Genomic DNA, 6,000 nt, shown 5'->3' with positions numbered 1-6,000 from the left:
GTAAGGTGTCTGTTCAGGTCTCTTGCCTGTTTATAAACTGGGGTTTTCATTTTCTTATTGTTGAGTTTTAAGAGTTTTTTGTGTATTTTGGATAACTGTCCCTTATCAGATTTGTCTTTTTCATATATGTTCTCTCAGTGTGTGGCTTGTCTTCTCACCCTCTTGACACTGTCTTTCACAGAGCAAAGGTCTTTAGTTTTAGTGAAGTCCAGTTTATTATTTCTTTCACAGGTCATGCCTTTGATGTATTTAAAAAAATCATCACCATATCCAAGATCATCTAAGTTCTCTAATGTCATGTAGGAATTTTATATTTTTATATATTACATTTGGGTCTACCTATGATCCATTTTGAGTTAATTTTTGTGCAAGGTGCAGGGTCTGGGCCTGCATTCTCTCTTTTCTTTTTTTGCTTGTGGACGTCCAGTTGTTCCAGCACCACTTTTTGAAGATTATCTTTGCTTCATTGTATTGCCTTTGCTCCAAGATCACTTGTTTATATTTATGTGGTTCTATTTCTGGGCTCTCAATTCCATCCTGTGGATCTGTTTATCCATACTTTCGCTAATGCTTGATTATTGCAGCTTTATAGTAAGTCTTGAAATTGGGTAGTATAAGTTCTCTTTGTTCTTCTCCATCAGTAGGAGTTGTTTACTCTGGGTCTTTTGCCTCTCCATATACATTTCAGGGTTAATTTGTCAATATTCACAAAATAACTTGCTGGGATTTTGATTGGTATTATGTTAAACCTATAGATCAGGTTGGGAACAACTGATACCTTGACAATATTGAGGCTTCCTATCCATAAATATGGAAGTCACTCCATTTATTTAGCTCTTAAGTCTCTTTTCATTAGTTTTATAATTTTTCTTGTAAAGATCTTATATGTATATTTTTAGATTTATACCTAAGTAATTGATTTTGGGAGATGCTAACGTAAAAATACACTGCATTTCTTATTTTCAGACTCCACTTGCTGGTGTATAGGAAAGTGACTGGCTTTCTCTTCTTGGCTCTGCTGGGTCTTCATTGCTTTACAGGCTTTTCTCTGGTTGCGGTGAGTGGGATCTGCTCTCTAGTAGCAGTGCACAGGCTTCTGATTGCAGCGGATTCTCTTGTTGGGGACATGGGCTCTGGGGTTCTCATCCCTCCTATACGGGCTCTGAAAAATGGGCTCTTTATCTCCACCTGTTGGGCTGTACCCTGCAGGCCTAGAAGGCCTGTGCTTGCCCAGCTTCAAGACTGACGAAAGAGCCCACAGTCAGCAACAGAGATATCAGTGGTTTAATGAATGAGGGAGCTTATGCCTGAAGCAAGGTCCTGGAGCAGCACTCCATCATGTGCAGTGAGTGGATGGCAAGGCAGGACATGGTGGCTGTCTTCCCTTGGCTCAACTCTTGAAGGCTGTTGATTCTTAGGGTTCTGCCCAGGAAATTTTCTCATCTCTCAAGACGCCTTCTCTATGAATGACTTTGTCTGCTCCGTGCCTTCAATCTCTCTGTCTCCAGCTCCAAACTCTCCCCTGGTTTCCCATTTTCCTGGACATCTCCTTACAAACCTCAGGGAGACTGGGAGGCCCTTTGGGTGCCAAAGAAAAGCCTTGATATTGAAAGCAGAATACCTAGTTCCATCACCTACTTGGATCAATTGTTGCCTCTCTCTGAGCCTTGAATTTTCTCTCTGAGAAAAATGGTGTTGGCCTCACAGGTATGCAGGTCAGGAAGCAACAGTTAGAATGGGACATGGGACAACAGACTGGTTCCAAATAGGAAAAGGAGTACGTCAAGGCTATATATGGTCATCCTGCTTATTTAACTTATATGCAGAGTACATCATGAGAAATGCTGGGCTGGAAGAAACACAAGCTGGAATCAAGATTGCCGGGAAAAATATTAATAACCTCAGATATGCAGATGACACCACCCTTATGGCAGAAAGTGAAGAGGAGCTAAAGAGCCTCTTGATGAAAGTGACAGAGGAGAGTGAAAAGTTGGCTTAAAGCTCGACATTCAGAAAACTAAGATCATGGCATGTGGTCCCATCACTTCATGGCAAATAGATGGGGAAACAGTGGAAACAGTGGCTGACTTTATTTTGGGGGGCTCCAAAATCGCTGCAGATGGTGATTGCAGCCATGAAATTAAAAGACGCTTACTCCTTAGAAGGAAAGTTATGACCAACCTAGACAGTGTATTAAAAAGCAGAGACATTACTTTGTCAGCAAAGGTCCATCTAGACAAGGCTATTGTTTTTCCATTAGTCATGTATGGATGTGAGAGTTGGACTATAAAGAAAGCTGAGCACCAAAGAATTGATGCTTTTGAACTGTGGTGTTGGAGAAGACTCTTGCGAGTCCCTTGGACTGCAAGGAGATCCAACCAGTCCATCCTAAAGGAGATCAGTCCTAGGTGTTCATTGAAAGGACTGATGTTGAAGCTGAAACTCCAATACTTTGGCCACCTGATGTGAAGAACTGACTCATTTGAAAATACCCTGATGTTGGGAAAGATTGAGGGCAGGAGGAGAAGGGGATGACAGAAGATGAGATGGTTGGATGGCATCACGGACTCAATGGACATGAGTTTGGGTGAAATCTGGGAGGTGGTGATGGACAGGGAGGCCTGGCATGCTGTGGTTCATGGGGTCGCAAAGAGTTGGAGATGACTGAGCGACTGAACTGCACTCACAGGTTGTTGGGGGCAGGGCCGGGGGTGGGGGCAGTTTCCCGGGAGTCTGAATTGACAACTCTTTGTAAAATATGGAGCCCACAGGAGGAGCGGCATCATGTGCCCATATATACTTCACCTGGCTCCCAGGTGGGCCTTCCTCCCCCTTCACCTTTTGCCCAGTCCTCCCATCTCAAGGCAGTTCTATCAGCCACTCACACCAGAAACCTGAGGCTCAATTTTGTGTCCTCCCCTCCTGTGGCCACAAAGCGGACTCCATCAGCAATAATTCTTCTTTTTCTTTTTTTTTAAAAATAAACATTAGTAACTTTATTTAAATTGTATTTCTTTTTGGCTGTGCTGGGTCCCTGTTGCTGCCCTCCGGCTTTCTCTGGTTGCACGGAGCAGGGGCGAGTCTCTAGTTACAGTGCAAGGGCTTCTCACTGCAATGACTTCTCCTGTGGAGCACAGGCTCTAGGGCATGTGGGCTCAGTAGTTGCAGTGGTTGTTGTTGTTCGGTCGCTAAGTCATGTCCAGCTTTTTGCGACCTCATGATCTGCAGCCTCGTCAGGCTTCCCTGTCCTTCACTATCTCCCAGACATATCCCAAACTCATGTCCATTGAGTCAGTGATGCCATCCAACCATCTCCTCCTCTGTCACCCCTTTCTCCTCTTGCCCTCAATCTTCCTGGACAAGATTCCTGGATCAAACCCTGTCCCCTGCATTGGCAGGCAGACTCCCAGCCACTGGACCACAGCAAAGTCTAGCAACAGCTGTTGATTCTGCCTCTTTGATATTTCTCCCAACTGCCCCCTTCCTTTCCCTTTCCACAGCTCCAGCCTACTCTCAGCCTCCAGATGGTTGCAGTGGCCTCCTCCCTGGCCTCCCTGCCTCCTATCTCATGCTCTCTTGAGAGCCGTCCTCTACCCTGGCCACCAATAAACATCATGGATCACATCATTTCCATCCTCTAAACCCTGTACTGACACCTGTTTGCCTCCCAGATGCAGGTGAGCTGTTCCCCTGGTACTCCAGGTCTTTCCTGATCAAGCCCCTGCTCTGGCCTCAGCTCTGCCCTCCACATGCACCCTCACTCATCTGTTTGCTTTTCCTTGAATCCCCTGTGCCTCCTGCCTTTTGTTTATGCCAGTTTCTCCACCCCAAATTTCCCCCCTTCTTCCCGTGCCTGCTGCAGGGGTGTCACACTCCTTGTAATAAGACCCGCACTGCAGAGCGGGAAACTGCAAGGTATACATGCAGCATACAGGCGTTTTGATATGATAACGATCTCGCTTTTGCCAGAAATCTTTGGAAATGGCCTCTCCTCCCCTAGGCTTAGTCATCAGATGTGAGAGTTGCCTCGTAAACCCAAGATTTGGACTAACGCAATCAACCAGATGCACTGCTTGGGAAAGGTCAACCAGAGGACACAAAGGTTTAGGGTTGACCAGATATCCATTGGGTGAGGCATGTCTGTGCAATGCTTTGCGTGTGATTCACTAGATACTAGGACAGGTGGGATCTGGTTACCTCTTTACTAGAACTGGTGGTATCAGGTACTGTGGTGATGTCAGCCTTGGAGCCAGATCAAGAGGACTGCTGGAGCTGAGAGAAAGGGGCTGAGACCCATCTGCCTGCATCCTTTCATCTCTCCCCACCCCCTACTCCAGGGAGCTGTCAGCCACCACTCCCTCCCAACCTCACAGAGGCACTTTGTGTAGGTCTCTGGGGTGGGAGTGGGCAGCAATTCCAGCAAGTTTTAGCATAAAGTTTTAACACTTTATGCTTGTTCCACCACTTTTTCCCCTTTTATCCTTGGATAAGTGAATTAACTTCTTAGGGCCTCAGTTTCCTTTCTGAAAAAATGCGGCTGTTAAATCCTACCAACTGCGGTATTCAGAGGATCAGCCAAAACAATCCTTCCGAAGCTTTTGGTGTATGCACAGGAAACACAATGTCCTTCTGCCCCTCATGCTCTCCTTACACCCTGTTTCAAGGGCAGAGACTTTGTTCCATTCATATCTGAGGCATTCCTGCTCTTTCATGTCTGGCTCAGGGTGTAAGATACAACAGGTGTCCATGAGTGTTCCTGAACTGATCACATAAGAGAGGGCAACTTGGGGGCAGTGCCCTGCCCAGAGCATTCAGACATGGGGTCAGGGCAGCCCCAATGCACCTTCCCCTTATGTCATACCAGCTTCAGGTTTTGAACCCTATGGACCCAGGTCCAAATACTGACGGTGTTCTTACTCGCTCTGAGATCTGGGCCATGTAGTCACTGGTCTCCAAACCTCAGTTCCTCATCTGAAAAGGAGTGAGGGGATCCCCAGGTGGAAGCAGTGTGACAAGAGTCAGACCCAACACACAGTAGGTACTCAGGAGATGGGACCCAACCTGTCCGCCTCCTCCTCCCTCTCTCCCTCCTTCCCTTCTTTTCTTCCATGTGAGAGATGTCTCCAAGGAAACGGGAGGAATTATTTTAAGAAAAGAGCCGAGGGCCCTGGTGGGAGCAGATGGTGGCTCGGGCATCTGGGAGGCAGAGGCAGGAGGCTCTGGCCCTTCAAGGAGACAACGGAATCCAGGTACCTCCCCATCCCAGAAAGTACTGGGGCTCGGCCTGCAGGTGAATCTGTCCAATGGCAGAAAAAAGGCATTTCCGGCATCACAGAGCAGGATGGAGCACTGGGCCTGGCTGAGTTTTTGACTCACTTGATGACCCTAGAAAAGTCCCAGCCCTCCAGTCTATTGGCCTGTGAGCAAATAGGAGGCCCTACTGCGAGGGATGAGGCAGGGAGAAGGTAGGATTGGGGTCAGAGGGCTGAGTTCTGGGCTGAGAATTGTGTGAGAGAAGGTACCAAGGTGCTCCTGCACTCGGCAGAATCTCATTCATTTGCTCACTGGTCCATTCATTCCGTTTGTATCCTGAGCGCCTTCCTCAGCCAGGCCAGGAGCACACTTTATTGCAAGACTTCTTCAGAATATCCCTGATGTAATATTTTTGCCCCCACTGTACCTATGAGGAAACTGAGGCTCTGAGAGGCAAAAAGAAGTTGCCCTGGTTCAAAAGAAAGTCAAAGCTTCTCCCCCAGTTTTGTCCTTATTTTCCACAGATGTCTTCCATGTTCATACTCATTGGAAAAGACCCTGATGCTGGGAAAGATTGAGAGCAGGAAGAGAAGGGGGTGACAGAGGATGAGATGGTTGGATGGCATCGACTCAATAGACATGAGTTTGAGCAAACTCCAGGAGACAGTGAAGGACAGGGAAGCCTGACGTGCTACAGTCCATGGGGTTGCAGAGAGTCAGACACGACTGAGTGACTGAACAACAGCA

Source organism: Oryx dammah, unplaced genomic scaffold, assembly GCF_014754425.2.
Source record: "Oryx dammah isolate SB20612 unplaced genomic scaffold, SCBI_Odam_1.1 HiC_scaffold_10, whole genome shotgun sequence".
Taxonomy (NCBI): domain Eukaryota; kingdom Metazoa; phylum Chordata; class Mammalia; order Artiodactyla; family Bovidae; genus Oryx; species Oryx dammah.
Note: the sequence above shows the minus strand (reverse complement) of the source record.